This window comes from Protopterus annectens, chromosome 11.part0 (genome assembly GCF_019279795.1).
Source record: "Protopterus annectens isolate FY-2018-M chromosome 11.part0, PAN1.0, whole genome shotgun sequence".
Lineage (NCBI taxonomy): Eukaryota > Metazoa > Chordata > Ceratodontiformes > Protopteridae > Protopterus > Protopterus annectens.
Window position 1 is genome coordinate 460816005 of NC_056745.1, and position 16243 is coordinate 460832247.

Genomic DNA, 16243 nt, shown 5'->3' on the forward strand with positions numbered 1-16243 from the left:
ACAATATGAAGACAAGATGATCAATTTCAACAACTGGCTTAAGTATTGGTGTCATTCAAAGGGGATCCAATGCCTGTCAGCCTGGGATGACATGCTCGACAAGCCACGATGCTTCACTAGGGACAGCTTGCACCTGTCACCCCTGGGCTTTCGGATATTGGCAAAGGCTCTTGCTACCCCCATAGTGCCTTTTTTAGGCAAGGCTCAAAAGACAAACCCACCCCCATAGGTATCACAAGGGATAAGAAACTAAGAGTAATGCTACTCAATGCCAGAAGTCTAAACCTCAAGATGCACGCACTCAAAACTCTCCTTAGCATGGAGAACATTGATATCTGTGCAGTAACAGAAACCTGGTTCAAGGGTCCCAAGAGCACCCCAGCACTACCAGCTTATACCTCATACCATGCTTTTTGGCCCCAAAACTTGGACTGAACCACAAAAGGAGGGGGGTATCAATATTCATCAAAGATACCCACACCTCCAGGTTGGTGGCACAGCACGAAGCATCAGAGACTATCCATGTGCAACTAACAGTGGGTAAAACTGCCTTCCAGTTTATAGCCTGCTACAGACCACCCTCCCAAACCCAGGAACCCCACTTGGCCATCCTGAGAACACTGGAAAATATGAAGGTCTCTCCAAACACCATAGTGGGCGACTTCAACTACTCAAACATAGACTGGGAGTATTACTCTAGCTCCAACACCCTAGCCCAAAGGTTCCTAGAATTTATAAACTCAAATGCTATGGAACAACTTGTTACCACTCCCACAAGAGGGGAAAACATACTGGACCTGATCATCACCAACATGGGGACTCTGCTCCAGACCAGAAGTGTATCCCTCACTGGTAAGATCAGACCATAAACTAATCTCACTGGATATTCAAATCCCGACCCCACCCCCTGCCCAGAAAACCACAGTGAAAAACTTCTCTAAAGCAAATTTCACACTCCTCAAAACCAAGGTGGAATCCTTCAAAGCCCCCGGGCCTGTGGAAAATACTGCCCAGACCGCAGAATCCTTTATAAACGCATTCTATGAACACCTTCAGGAATGCATGGATCATGCAATCCCAAATAAAACCAAGACCCAATCCTCCAAAGGCAGACATCCTGTCTGGTGGACCCCAGCCATAAACAAACTATACAATAGAAGGAGGAAGCTACTACATGATAGAGGAAAATCCCAAAAAGGGAAGGCATCTCTGATCAGTATTAGAAAAAAACTACAGGCACTCATAAAATCATCTAAGGCCAGCTTCGAGAGAAAAATTGCACAGGACACTAAGGATAATCACAAGGCTTTCTTTAGTTATGTTAGCAACCTGGGTGGGAATTCCCATATATGCTCAGAATTAGTCCAAAATGACAAAAAATACACAGAACCCACAGACATTGCCAACATCCTAGCTGACAGGTTCAGCGCAAACTCCCCCCCCCCTCCCCACCAAAAGGGCAAATATCTATCCCAGCAGAGTGCTGCCCCCTTGACATCTCAGATGCTCAGGTAAGAGCTGCACTCTCCAAAGCAAAAAACACAGCATCAATGGGACCAGACAGTGTTCCAGGCTGCATCTTACATGAACTCCAAGAAGAGCTAAACACAAACATAAAACTACTGTTCAATCTCAGCCTTACTACAGGATATGTACCCAAAGAGTGGCGTACAGCAACAGTGGTCCCTCTCCACAAAGGTGGTGCCTCAACGGATCCTGGAAACTATCACCCCATAAGCCTGACTAGCTTGGTCTGCAGAGCTATGGAAAGGATCATCATGGACCTCATAAATAAAGATATTGGGGACCTACAGACACTGGATCCTACCCAGTTTGGCTTTGTTAAGGGCAGATCCTGCCTCTTACACCTGGTCGATTTCTTTGAAACAGTCACCAAGGCCATTGCCGAGGGGAAGGTGGTCCACACAGCCTACCTGGACCTCGCAAAAGCCTTCGATACAATACCCCACTCGGGCATTATAGATAAGCTCACCAGCTTAAATATAAACCCCTATGTCACTAGATGGGTTGCAAACTGGCTCAAGGACAGAACCCACATGGTTAGAATTGCTGGAGCCATGTCAGACTCCAAACCAGTTACAAGTGGCATCCCACAAGGCTCAGTCCTGGGACCTCTCTTGTTCGGTATATATTTCTCAGAGGTACAGGCCAACACGGAGGGACTGTGGCTGACTAAGTTCACAGATGACTGCAAACTGGGCGCCATAATCGACTCTCCAGCCGACACAACAATCCTCCAAAAGGGCCTCATAGAAACAGACAACTGGTGCCAGAGCCATGGCCTCAAGCTAAACGCCAAAAAGTGTATAGTCATCCCCTTTGGCAAAAACAAAGTGCCCACAAATTACCACATAGGTGGTAATCCATTAAGTATAGAAGAAGTAATTAGGGACCTGGGGACCCAAGTTGATAGCAATCTCTCATTTGACAACCACATGGCCAAAGTGGTTAGAAAAACATTTTATATAGCCCACCTAATCATGACGGGATTCACATCTAGATCAGGGAAGGTCATCGTGCCTCTTTACTCATCCCTCATCAGGCCCATAATTGAGTACAATGCCCTTTTTGGGATGTACCTTACCAGACACCTGCAGCAACTGGAAAGACCCCAAAAGTACCTCACCAAGAGGATCAAAGGGCTCAAACAGATGCCATATGCTGCCCGGTTAAAGAAACCCCAGCTCTACTCAGTGGCATACCGCCTGCTCAGTGGCGATCTGTGCCTGACGTATAAAGCCATGTCCAACCCAGAATTAATGGACATGCTGCACCTCAGAAAATCCAAATCACTTCGAGCTACTCGCTCGAGAGACTTGAACCTCAGCACTGAAATAAATAGGACATGCTGGAGGGACAGATTCATAACCCAGAGGCTCCCTTCACTCTGGAATAAAATCCCAGTCCAGGTTAGACAGAGTCCCTCATTGACTCTCTTCAAGAGGAATCTTGATGAGTGGATGGGAGATCGTAGGTTTACCCCGGGTATCACTTCTGTGTCACTGTTAGAGGCACAGTATACTAACCTCAAAAGGGCATAGCAAAATTAATTTAAAATGGGTGGCAAAAGCCAAACACACTCTGGCTAGGCTTATAAATGCCCTAGGGCAGATAGTCTAGTATGGACCTATGAACCTATGAAACAGTGGCCACACATGATATGTGGACAACTGTCTACCCAAGCTGCTCATGTGCTATTGTTCTCCCACCCCAACACAGCAGTGTACCCATATAACTACTTTAACAGAAAATCAGCAATGGTATATCAGTGGACCAGGCAATCTCAGGGCTGTAACATTGATATTGCTCACACATTGTGTGTCTCCCTTCATGCAGGATAACAATGTACATATTTAGGCTGTTGATTGTGTGATGAATGATTCCTCTTTGTCTGGCAACCTATGTGGCTCAGTGGAGTAGGGAAACTACCATGGGTGATGGTGTTGATGATTCTAATCTGGAATTACTCACATCTTTTGCATGTGAGGTAGTACTATGTTGGTGTTTTCACCTCTCAACCTCTTAGTGTAAGAAATCTGGACAAAGACAGAAAGATTGGGGGGACATAGACTCAAACATAGAGATAGATTTTAAATATTGTTTCCATAAACCTAGAAAGTTGCTGGAAGTAAAGTTGTTGCAATATTATATATTTTCTGAAGGATATATAGTCTGAAACACAAATGTTTGTCTGTAGTTAGTATAATGTACTGATATCAATATTCAATAATTCACCAGAAGATCACAAATGTATGAGGAACAGACCAAACATATGAGACAAAACTCTGGACATTCTGTGAAAATCAGGACAGTTGAGAGGTATGCAGACTGTCAGTCTGTTGGTGGTGTAACATTGCCAACCTTAGTCACATATTAAGTACAGCACACAGCTGGGGAATGGCATGGACATTGTGAGTGAAGTGCAGTACTGCAGAAACAGGGGCGGATGTTAATGTCTGTAACATGCAAAATCCCTATATATTTGTGTATACATATATATATATATATATATATATATATATAGCTATATATATTAAAATTATACTTACACTCCACCATATTTCTACATAACACATATACATAGCATACACACACACACACACACACACACACACACAGCTACATTTAAATATACATCCCTGTTATATACAGAAATATGTGTGTGGATGTCTGTATTGTCTGATATACTCTAATAACGGTGAGTAAATCTGCCCTATTACAAAGCCATACTGTTGCTCAAAGGATCCAAACTAAAGGTGCAACAGTACATAATCCACTTACCTAAAGACTCCTGTGTCTGCTGGATGTCACCACATAGACAGATACAGGTGAGCAGGTGGTGTAATGTATAATGTTGTCAATGCACGTATGGACAGGGGACATTGTCCCTGCCCACAAGTTCGGCTATGTAACTGCAAGCAGCCACATATGGCCATACTGGTTACTCTGCACACACAGCTTGGATAACAACAGTTATCTCACTGCTAGGATACTAGATACAGATAACAGTATGAAGCTATATCATTCTGCAGGACACTGATGCTGTGCAACACAAGCCTAGTTTGTGTAATTCACAAGTACTGTACCTGCATTTCCATATACAGCAGACTTAATCTGTGGCATGTGCAATAAATACAGTGATCTGTAGTGTATGAGACTAGACAGGTAGGGGTTCTAATCTCACTCCAGCTCACTTTTTGTGTGTGTATTCCACTGCAAACAACAGACATGGTCTCATGGGCTATCCACCTTTTTGGGCCTGTAACTTGATTCTGCCTTCCAAACTGTCCTCTTCTACAAGGCCTGAAGATGTCAACCATCTTAAGACTACCAGCTGAGAGTACCACATCAGATGTAAGCTGTGGCACATGAGATAAGTACTGTGACCTATAGTGTATAAAACTACATAGGTAGGGGTTCTAATCTCACTCCAACTCACTTGGTGCATGTGTATATGTCCATATAGTGTAACCTAGACAAAGGTAGGATTTTACAGTGTTTTATTTGTAGCAGGTGATGCAGCCCCCCCCAAAGGACTGACCACAACAAGGCCTGCTTATGTCATCAAGCATAATATGTCCTACATTGATAGTACTAGCAGATATGAGGTGTGTTGCATGCAACATGTACTGTGAGCTGTAGTATGTACCATTACATAGGTAAGTGTTCACATCTACATACAGCCAACTTGCAATATATGTGTGCCTTGGCGTGTCCTGTATGCAGTGAATGGAAGTGGTGCTAGCATCAACATAGCCATGTTTGTGTGTGAGCCTGTTAGAGCATTGTACATCATGTTATGGAACCACAGGATGCTTGAACTCTCCTAAAATAATGGCCATACAGCCCTCACTATCATGGACATTGTCATACCCGTAATGTATTTTAACTCATTCACCCCAGTGGAACTCAGGAAGTTTGCATTGTAACTTCCAATGGGCGGAGCCTAAGCCTTTTGACAAAATCAAATTATGTCCTCACATTTCAAACAAATGTTCATATCTCAAGCACCGTAGAGGTTATGAACGAAGTATAAATGGTAAACTCCAGCACAAACTATTTTTATAGTGGTAGTATTCTTTAGGTTTCAGGTCTTAAACTAAATTTTATAAGTCATAGTAAACACTGTAAGTATTACATTTGTAATATTTTGTAAATAACTTACAATATCTCAGCAACCACACAAGCTACACACATACTGTCACCAACATTTTATTCATCTAGCTGAAGCCTTTCATATGAGGCTAAGGATTTCTGTCTGTGTTGCTTGTTATTTTAGATATTTAGAAAAATGAGAAAAGTATCCCTGGGATTCAGTAAGGTTCCGTGCAGGAATAGCTTATTCCTGCACAGAAATGACCGTTTAAGAGCAGCACGGCAGCGCACCATGCATAGTTATGATGGCGCGCTGCTTCTGCTCCTAAATGGACATGGAGCATGGACAAGTGCAGGGGGTGTGTCTGAGAGCAGAGCTCTCACAATATACACGCCCCTGCACTCAAGAATAGCCGTTCAGCAATTACAATGAGCGAGAATGCTCATAAGGGCTTGCATACCTCTCAACTGTATAGATCTTCGCAGAATGTCCACATTTTTCACTTATACTGTTGGCCTGTACTTGATTTGTCCTGGCAAATCACTGGGATCATCTCAGGATTGAAGTCATTAAATAATGGCATACATTTGAGTTTCAGATTCCAAATCCTTCAGAAAAGTTATATTAAAACAAATCCTGTTACTCTAACAACTTACCTAAGTTTATAAGAGCAATGTTTAAAATATGTCCCTATATGTACCTCATTTTGTCAAGATATTTTGCATGAAGAGGTTGAGAGGTATGGGGGGTTGCTAGGATGTCTGGCAAATGTGCAGATGCATGCAGAAATCTACAGCAATAAGTGAAACCTGTCCCTTCCTAGAGAAAATAACACTAGAAGTTTTTTTTATCAAACAGATTAAATTTAATTGTAGCTGTGCGGGTTTGCCCATAGCACAAGAAGATAAATAGCAAAATACATTCAGTTGTAGCAGTACTGCAATAGTGTAGTGGGCAGAGCATTCCCTTTGCGAGCAGTCCTTCCTGGTTCGATCCTCACTGTAGTAAATTCCATTTTCCATGTGAAAGCAATTTATGAACTTTTTTTTTTTTTTGCTGTATAACCTACTAAATAACATATATTTCTGAACTGGAGTACTGCATTAAGTGCAGATGTAAGGTGTCATAATAATGTTGTAAAATCCACAGATAAACATAAGTTCCCCAGACAGTATATGTACACATGAATCAAGGATACTAAACAAAGTTATAAGGTGTAATGAATGATAAATCCATGCCATACAACAAATAGTGTAAAATATGTATAAAGTGTCCAAATCTACCACATTCCCAAGACCCATGTTTCATTTCTTTCTAAATTAGTGCAGGGGTAAGCGGGAATAAGCACTTTTAAGCAGTAGTAAGTGGGTTTAATCCTGTTTGCATGGGGGTAAGCAATGTGCACACAGGTTAAGCAATTTTGAAGCTAACTCTCTGTAAGCATATTTAACCGGAAGTTAGCATTGTTTACCATCACACAAACCCGCACAAACCTGCTTACAACTGCTTAAAAGTGCTTTAATCTCCCTGTATCCAACAGCCCCTGTTCTGCCCAGCAACAAAATAAACAGCCCTTGCAGGTCTTGAACCGAGAACGCAGTACTCTACAGTCACAGCAGCTAACCAGTAAGCCATGACAGCTGTACATAAAACTGAGCTACACTCAAAAAGATCCTCACTATAGCAAAATCACAATTTACATGTGAAAGGAATCTATAAACAGTTTTATGTTGTATAACCTACTACATAACATATATATGTGAACTGGAGTACTGCATTAAGTCCAGATGTGAGGTGTCATTGTAATAAAGTGGTGAAATCCCCCAGTAAACACAAATACCCCATACAGTGTACATACACATGAATCATAGATATTAAACACATATATAACATGTAATGAATGATAAATCAATGCCAAACTGCAAACAGTGTGCAAATTTAAAAATAAGCAATGCTAAGCATTGCACACATCTGCTTACTAGGTGTAAGCAATGTGTAGCCCAGCTAAATCGATTTGCCCATTGGTATGCCCCTTTAAGCAATGCCAACCATACGTAAGCAGGTTTGCCTATAGCTTAGCATTTTCAAAACTGTCCAATCACGCCAAAGCGAGGGAAATCGGCCCTATTTAAACCCCACAAGCAGGAATACATCTCATAACTGGTTGCAGCTTCCTCCTGTAGGCACAATGGCTGGTGTCAGAGAAGGATCTCGCTTCTGAGCTCAGCACTGGGGCATCCAGGAGTCCAAGGTCATGGCAGGACTCCTGGTAAAAGACAATGAAGAGAGACTGCTGCAAGGCCAGTACCAGGGTTCCCAATATAAAGTGGAAGCCTGAGACCATCTTGCTGTGACCTCACCAGTGTCACTGGCATCCCTCGAACTGGTGAGCAGGTCAGGGATCACTATACCGACCTGAAAAGGAGGAAGGGGGAGTTCTTGGATCAGTGGATTGAAGAAGCTAGGCATGGTGATGTCCCAGCAGTGTGTAAGTACTCATTCTATTACCTGTTTAATAATTGCTAGCTCATGTATATTATGAATAGGTATGGCTAAATATTCCTCTTATGTCTTTGACAGTGGCAGAGGAGTGAGCTGTGAATCAGGAAGCCCATGCATGTAGGTTGCAGAGGCTGCATCGCGAGGCAGGTTAGTAATAATCTTGCATGTACTGTCATAAGAAATAAATCTAAAAGTAGTAGAAAGTTAATTGCCAGTATAAAACTTGCATTGTGTATGGGATGTACTGAATAGACCAGACAATATGGCAGGAAGAGTCTCGTATAGGTTGTATGTAAATAAAAGGATAACAGCCTGGCAATATAGGTATAACTACCGGACTGCTTGTGTTTACTCTGGTATCATATGGTAATGTAGTGTTGCATTCTCTTAATAGTACTGTTTTATTAAGCACTGTTACCCACACTGTGCTGCATAATAAAAATGTGTAGGAATGTCTGTATATGGCTGTTGTAATCACAAGGTCATATTGTACAACTGAGGGAGACTTAGAAAATAGTGAAAAGATACACAACAAAATCCAAATAGCACACTCAACTGAGATGTAAACTGTTGTATTTTAGCACACACAGCCATGGTTCGAATCCTGGGAGTGGTAGTAAGTTGTATGCAGAATCATACCCCTCAACTGTACAGATTTTGTCAGAAAGTTCAAATAATTGGATTACATTTCCTGTATGTTACCCTATCCCCCTGGCAAATCAGTGAGATGATCCCAGAAGTTTAGGCAGCAAATAATGACATACAACTGATTGTCAGACATCATAACTATCAGAACTATATCTATAAAAACAAACCTGTCACCCTAGCAACTCACCAAAATGTTATGAGAGTAATATGCAAAGTATGTCCCATCTCTACCCCCATGTTGTGAAGCTATGACCAGAGTGTGTGCAGTAACAGAGTGAGATGTATGTGCATAATAATAATATGGAATCTGGTAATATGTGTGGCAACATTCAGGTAGTGTTAACAAACATTCCCTCCACAGGTCTGTCAGATAAGAAAACTGTGCTTGAAAATAAAATATTGAAATCCTGGACTGGTACTGTTTAGTCTGGTATTGTATGGCATGTTAGTGTTGCAGTTTCTCTGAATAATGATGTATTACTCATCACTGTCATCCGCACTGTGCTACATAATAAAACTAGGAATCCCTAGAGTGTTGTAATTACAAGGTCAGATTGTAAAACCACGGGAGACTTAGAGACAGAAATAAGTGAACAAATACACAGCAATATCTAAATAGCACACTCAGCTGTGATGTGCACTGTTTTATTTTTAGCAGGCACAGCCATGGTTCGAATCCTGGGAGTGGTAGTAAGCTGCATGCAGAATCATACCCCTCAACTGTACAGATTTGTTCAGAATGTCCAGATAATTGGCCCATATCCGCTGCCTGTTACCCTGTCCCACTGGCAAAACAGTGTGATGATCTCTGACATTTAGGCAGCATTTAATGACATATAACTGACTGTCAGACCTGTAAATATTCAGGAAATGTATATGAAAAAAAACCTGTCATTGTAGCAACTCACCAAAGGTTTATGAGGGCAATTGTCAAAATATGTCCCAGTTTCACCTGCATGTTGTCAAGCCTTGCCCAGAGTGTGTGCAATAAGAGATTGAGAGGTATGTGCATAACATCAACCTGGAATCTGGGAATATGCGTAGAAACAGTCAGGTAGTGTTAACAAACAATGCCTCCACAGATATACCAGGTAAGAGGTGTATACTGCAGGTAAAGCACAGTTCACGTATATATATAGTTGTCTACAAACATACCACTGTCTAAACTAAGGCCATAGGGTAGTGTAATAATACCTGTAAGGTACAGATTACAGCACTGACTAAGAAAGTATTGAGAACTACAGGGATATACAAGTTGTTAATTGACATCGCTTCCCCCCACCATATCTGCAACAATAATCTAAATACATAACTCAATGGGTATGTGTACAATTAAATCTACTGTGGGAAATATGTCCTATTGTTTGATAAATATTGAAATTTGTTTCTATGCATGTGCCATGTTAAAATACTCCCACATTGGTGGCATGCTGCCATCAATGCACCTGCATGCTGTTGTAATGTAATGGCCACTGTGGTTCTATATATGCATGTGTTCTGTTTACTATGCAACTGTTCCATATCTGGTGTTTTGGGTTAATGGGAATATCTATGCATGCTGTTATACCTAATCCTGGAACGTGTTCACTATTACTAACCCACATATGTTTTAAAATTGAAACACTATAGCACATTTAGGAAGGCCGGTCCCAGCAGACCCACCTCTCCCACCTCATCTGGCCATGACACCGAGCACCAACACGTCTGGGGCCCACCCCAGGACCTCCTCGTCCGCTGGTCCTGCACCACCTTTGGGTGCAAACACCTCAGGGGATAGGGCACACCCCCCCTCGGGAGCAGGCACAGACAGGAAACTGTCACCTGTCATCAGGTCCGGGGTATGGTGCATAGCGAGCTCCACAGAGAGTTAGAAGATCAGCTATGGCAGCTTGAGGGCTGCGTGGCTCATCTAGAGGGTCAGGCTGCCTCTCCTACCCAGCCCCAGCACAGCCACCTTTGGGGCCGTGAAGTTGCAGTGGTGACTGCCCATGGGTGGGGACCTAAGTCCCACTGTTTCCATTTGGGGGCTCATGGGCTTCTGACTTCCAAACACCCCTCCCCATCCAAGGTGTTTACCCCCCACATGTCATATACCACCCTGTATGCTGTCTTGTCTGTCTTGTCTCTCATCCTACCAAACCTACCTCCCCAAATATACCTACTATCCCTCCCCAACATCCCACTCTCACCTTAAAAAAAAGGGCAATCTGTTCCAAAAAAAAAATCTTGCTACATACATAGCTGTCCATTTTGTACACATGTCCACTGGACACATGTAGTCTGGTCTAATTGGCTTCAAAACATATTATTGTTGTCCTCACCCTTTTCTCAGGGGTTTGACTGTCCAAATCTACCTCCAAATCAGTGTATATGCACAGCTATTGCTGTAGAAGAAATGGGCAGCTATGGACCTTCCCTAGACCCCTCCTACACATCCCTAGCTATTTTCCCTACTGTCCCTCTTTTTGCCCCTTTTTCACCACTTTCCTATCACCCCTTTTTCTTTTCTTTTAAAGAAATTAGCGTGAGGGTAAGCAGGAGTAAGGACTTTTAAGCAGCAGTAAGCAGGGTTAATCCTGTTTGCACAGGGGTAAGCTATGTGCACACAGGTTAAGCAATTTGAAGCTAACTCTCTGTAAGCATATTTAACCGGAAGTTAGCATTGCTTACCATCGTACAAACCCACTTAAAGTTGCTCAAAACTTCCTTAACCACTCTGTATCCAACTACCCTTGTTCTGCCCAGCAACAAAATAAACAGCCCTTGAAACCAGGACCCTGTACACTATAGCCACAGCAGTTAACCACTAAGCCATCACAGCTGTGAAAACAGTTATTGTTTTTTACCAATATATCTGTCAGTACATGTACTGAATAGTATTGAACAACTGCTATGACGTCTACAATTGTGTAGTACTTGTTAGTGATATCACTATTAAATCACGTATGTTGTTATATCTAAATATACACATATCAGATAAATACGGTGTGATACATCTGTGAAGGTATATACAACAGTAATGTTTACACATAAGGATGTGGATATATATATATATATATGTATATATATATATATCTATATATACACATATGTAGATATATGTGCACATGTACATACACATATATATTCATATATATGTATTTATATACATTTGTATATTGTGTTAAATGTATGGTCATATATAGAGCTATCTGCATATATATATATATATATATATATATATATATATATATATATATATATATATACAGTTGCGGCTGGTGACTTCAAATCAAAGGGGGGCTGCAGGAGACACCTGAATGGGTGGGGTCAATGGGAAGGGGTGCAGCCAACAAGAAAGGGGAGGAGCTATGCTCAAAACCACAAAAACTGCAACTTTAATTAAGTACGCTGCCCTGGGTGCCAAACTGTCATTATGAGAGTGCAATCAAGACAAAATGAAGTGCAGAAGAAAAAAAATATTTCAATGCATTGGCTGTATGACAGCTTACTTAATATCTAGATGGAAAGAAAAAAGGTTGTGAGGCATGAAAAAATAAATTACTTTTTAAATACATTACTGGAATGCCAGTCAAAATCAAGTATAAGAAAACAGGCAGCACTCATCTCAAACCACTTCTCCTTGCACTGTAGTTCTAATTATAATTTATATTCAGCTTTATTAAAGTATCAAGTAACATGCTGAAAGTAGCAATCTCTGTGATACTCCCACTTGTAAAAATGTTTCTTATCCAAAAAAGACCTGCTGCCTGACAACAACTATCTACTTGTTTCATGGGGAAAACATGATCAAAATAAAAAATGAAAAGCAAACAAGAAACGAGCTCAAGATACATTGCTTAAAGGATTACTGCACAGGTTATGGACCACACATGATTGATTGGCATTATGTTTGGTTTACAGGTAAAGCCTGCAAAAATGACTGCAAGTCTCCAGCAAATGTAATGAGCTTGTTAAATTAATGTAATCCTGTCCTTTATTACAAATACTGTCATATGCATTTCAATAACCAAGGCTTATATGTTATCTTATCTGCTCTGCACCCTCACTTACCACATTACAAGAACTCACTCAGGATTCCTTTAGTTTAGTGGAAAGTTGTATTACTCAGATCCAACTTATCCTAAATCCCAAAAAGACTAAATTGGTTCTTTTCACCCCCAACAAATCTATTCCTATCTCTCTATCCTTCTCAATCACTTCCACAAATGGTACTATCATCACCCCCTCTGATCACACCAAACTCCTGGGTGCAGAAATTGACAAAAACCTGCAGTTTGATGTCCACGTTTCACAAACCATCAAAAAAGTCCATAAAAAATGGGAACACTATACAGACATAAAAACTTTCTCTCAAAAAAGTGAGAATCTCCCTAGCCCAAACCCATCTATTGTCCACTCTAATGTATGCAGCACCAATCCTTACACATATCATAAAACATGATCTTGCTAGACTTGTGACATGTTACAAAAATTGCCAAGTTCGCTAATAACTGCACCTTCAGAACCCATCACCGTCAGGCTCTAAAGGAACTACAATGGCTAGAATTTCCCCAACTACTCAGTTACCATCAACTAATCACTGCCTACAATATTTTGAGACATCCCGATAGAACCCCAGCACTAAGTCACCTACTCACGCCCTACAAATCAAATTGTCCCCTTCGCTCCACTGACAAATCACTCCTTTGTATCTCTAAGGCTAACAACACTGCAGGTAAAGCACTATTCTCCCATAACGTAGCTAAATCCTGGAATAACCTTCCCCTTGCTTTATCTTCTGCCTCCACTATTACGCTGTTCAAAAACTCACTTAAATTACACTTAATGAATTCCTGGCTATGTCCATGCATAACCTAATCATCACTGTTTCTACCACTCCAGATAGCTTCATATTCAGTTATTCCCACTGTAATTTTTTTCTATAGCATCAGGAATTTTATTTTCTACTCAAGTTTCTAATAGTTATACTAGCTCATGCTAAACTTACACTAATTAACTTCTAAGTGGTCTCTGTCTGTCTCTATAGTTAGTTATAATGCTTATCTAGTGTCAATTTCTGTTTCTGTATCAAAAGTTGTATTTTTTTATCTAGTGTCTAACTTTGTTTTTGTAACAAAAGTTGTATTTTTATCTGTTGTCAATGTTTTGCTTCTATATAGATGATCATAGTGTTATCATATAATACAAATATTTGTTTTTCTGTACTGAATGTGGAGCTTTACTCCCCGGGCCTCTGCTGTAAATGGACATGTATCCCAGTAAACAAATGTAAAATAAAATAAATAAAAATAAATGTAAGTATTCTCTGCATGGCAACAACAGAAAGGCTTTCAATGTTGGCACTTCTTTAACAGTATGCTTATTAAAGCTTACTTGCATCTTACAATCTCAGACAAGCTTACCTGATGGTCATTAAAGCATTGTTACTTAAACACAGAGCAACAGGCACTTTCTGAATTATTATAAGCATAACTCAACAGTATAAAAATATGACAGAAACCTGAACATTCTGCAAATTCAAGGACAGATGAAAAGCCACTGTAGTACTTGTGTCTACCTTGGATGGGGGGATACTCTGCACATTTACACTGCATAACTGCTCTTTGCCTTGCTTGGACACATCCAGAGTCACTACATGGGGGTTGTGGGGTGCAACAAGTATGTCACAATTTGAAATGTCTCTGGCTGACTGTGATGGCCCTGACACATTTGTCATACCTCTCAACCTCAGAGCAAGAAATATGGACAAAGCCATACATAGAAGTGGGACAAAGGCCCAAAATAAGAACAATTTTTAAATATTGCTCTTATAAACTTAGAAAGATAATAGAATAGTAGGTCTTGCATTAGTATGAATTTTCTGAAGGGTATGAAATCTGAAACTCAAATGTCTGTCATTATTTTCTAACTTCAGTCTTTAATGATTTGCCAAAAAAACACAATTTTATGAAAAATGGACCAAAAATGTGATGCAAAAATATAAAATAGCCACACAGTATAGCTGGGAACCTGTCAAAGAGGGGACACTTTTTTAATATTAGTACTGCTAACTTGAGCAGCTGACAAAATAAAAGAATCTGCATGCATTTTTGAAATAAAAGTAATCTATAACTCTGATTATTACAGTTATTTATTAATTGTAAACCCTCCACGTTTTCTTCCAAAATTGACATTTTGTGGAGGGATTATTAGGGGAAGAGCAACATTTTGAGCCAAAATCGGGGACAGTTGAGAGGTTTGGATATGTCTAATTCTATAAAGCAATTTATTTGCGCATACCTCTCAACCTGTTAATGCAGGAAATATGGACAAGGCCAAATATATTGGAGGAACATATAAACAGTACTAAAATTTGCTCTTGTATAAACTGAGACAGTTAATAGAATAACAGGTCTTGTTTTAGCATGCATTTTTCTGAAGGTTATGAAGTCTGAAACTCAGTGTCTGTCATTTAATGACTTAATTCCTAAATGATTTCCCAGAAAACCACAAATTTTATGAGGAATAAACCAAAAATAAGAAGCAAAAATCTATTCATTCTGTGATAATCTGGACAGTTGAGAGGTGTAGTTCAGCTGGGGCTGTCTGAGTTTGCTGCCCTTCCCCCTCACAAAATCATGGTCGAATGGAGCCTCCCCCTGCAGCCATTCCAATGAACCATTACTTGGCTATTTCACCCCATTTACCCTAAACACTAATGTGCATACTGCTTTACTTCTACAATGATTTGGACTTCATTTGAAAGTTTTATTTTGCATTTTACAGCACAAACACTAAGACATCTGCTAAACAAAGCAATGCAGTCTCACAATAAAAACAGACTTAGCATTAAAACTTCTCTGCCCTTGAAACTCACATTCATTGAAACAGCATTGAAACCCACATTCAAAGAAAATAAATTTGGCTAGTGGCAGATAAAGATTAACTTTGGGTTGTTTTTAAATGATAGACCCCTTGCACACAAAACTTACATGTGTTCTGTGATGCACCTTCCTGATTGCATTAAATTATATTCCTTGTATAATACAGTGCAGTTGTTAGACAGTGTTTTAAATTTATTGTTTTGAACATTTTTCCAGTAAACAATGAAACAAAATGCATGCACCAATAATGACAATACTGCCCAATTGAGAACATTTCCATCATAAAAGTCTACTCAAACTTAATCCACCAGTATCAGTAAATATGCACAATCTCTGCAGAAGTAAAAGTCATCTAAATAATTCCACATTAAAAAGATCTGTAACTAATGAAGAGGTTGTTGCTAGCAAACAACTTTATATTTCATTGTTTCATCTACAAATAAAGTGCCTGTTGCCCTTGAGGAATAAATTGCCTATATTACATTAAAAAATGATAAGCTAGTAATATTGCAATAGGGAATGGGTGGCAAATAATGGACAGGTTCATAGTTAGTAGGTATCTTCCCCAAAGAGGACATTCTCAAGATGGCAGCATCCACCCCATTTACAA